The sequence below is a fragment of the Alligator sinensis genome, unplaced genomic scaffold (genome assembly GCF_000455745.1).
Source record: "Alligator sinensis unplaced genomic scaffold, ASM45574v1 scaffold1765_1, whole genome shotgun sequence".
NCBI classification, from domain to species: Eukaryota; Metazoa; Chordata; order Crocodylia; family Alligatoridae; genus Alligator; species Alligator sinensis.
The window spans coordinates 126,691-128,543 of NW_005843468.1; positions in this window are offsets into that span (position 1 = coordinate 126,691).

Below are 1,853 nucleotides of genomic sequence, written 5' to 3' on the forward strand. Positions count from 1 at the left end.
CAGCCCCAGGCTCTGCCCTCCCCCAGTACCCGACACCACAGCTCTGCCATCCCCGCCTGTCCCTGTGCCCAGCCTGTCAGCAGCTGTGAATGCACACACGTGTGCCACCATTCACAGGGATATGTGAACACACACACGCGCATACAAAGGCATTCACACATGCACACAAACATGAACACACACATACACAAGCACATTCGCATCCATGTGTCCACTTGTGAATGCGCACACATGCGTGTGACTGTTCACAGACACATGTGAACGTTCAGGCATGCATGCAAATGCATTCACGTGCACACACCCATACCTGTGTACACATGTGAACACAAACATGCGTGTGAACACATTCCCTTGCACACACACGTGCACACCTGTACATGTGAACACACACATGCATCTGAACACATTCTCATGCACACACACGCGTGTGAACACCCACACATATGCAAGCACATTCATACACGTGAATGTGCAGGCATTCACGTGACCATTCCTGGGTGCATCTGAATGCACACACATGCATGCAAATGCATGTACATGCATGCACACATGTGAATGCACAGACATATGCAGAGACGACCATAGCAGGGTGCAGGGCCTGGGGCAAATCAGGCGGTGTGGGGCCCGGACACAGCGGTGGTGGCAGTGAGGGACGGGAGGGGGGCGACTGGCCTGATGCGAAGCCGGCCCGGCTCCATGGGGCCCACCAAAGCGTGGGGCAGTCATCCCGATTCGCCCCCCTAGGGACGGCCCCGGACATATGTGAGCACATTCACATGCACATACACATGTGAATACACACACATGCAACCATTCACATGCCTGTGTGAAGGCACACACGTACACAAGCACATGTACATGCACACATCCATATGTGAATGCGCGCACACAGGCAAGCATTCATTGATTTCATAGACATTCAGGCTGGAAGGGACCTCGGAAGATCACCGAGTCCAGCCCCCTGCCCCAGGGGCAGGAAGTCAGCTGGGGTCATAGGATCCCAGCAAGATAAGCATCCAGTTTCATCTTGAAGGTGTTCAATGAAGGCGCTTGAACCGCCTCCGGTGGCAGGCTGTTCCAGACCTTGGGGGCTCGGACAGTAAAGAAGTTCTTCCTTATGTCCAGCCTGAAACGGTCTTGAAGTAGTTTGTGACCATTCGACCTCGTCATCCCTTGGGGCGCTCTGGTGAACAAACGTTCCCCCAGATCCTGGTGGTCACCCCTGATAAACTTGTCGGTGGCCATCAGATCACCCCTGAGCCTGCGCTTTTCCAGGCTAAAGAGCCCCAGGGCTCTCAGCCTGTCATCGTAGGGTCTGCTTCCCTGACCTCTGATCATGCGCGTGGCTCTTCTCTGCACTCTCTCAAGCTTCTCCACATCCTTTTTGAATTGTGGAGCCCAAAACTGGACGCAGTACTCCAGCTGCGGCCTCACTAAGGCCGAGTACAGGGGGAGAATGATGTCCCGGGATTTGCTTGAGAAGCATCTATGGATGCAAGCCAGCGTTTTGGTCGCTTTACTAGCTGCAGCATCCTATTGCAGGCTCACATTCATCTCGTGCCTGCAATGCAATGCTGTGGCTAGTAAAGTACTTGTACCCTTGTACTCGGCCTTGGTGAGGCCGCAGCTGGAGTACTGTGTCCAGTTTTGGGCTCCACAATTCAAAAAGGATGTGGAGAAGCTTCAGAGAGTCCAGAGGCATATGTGAATGCACACGTGCACACATGCAGACACACACACGTGCATGCCAACACATTCACATGCGCACACATGCCACCACAAATGTATAGGTGGACGCGCACACCCCGTGCTCACCCGTGCCAGGGCCAGGTGCATCTCCAGCTCGGCGATGC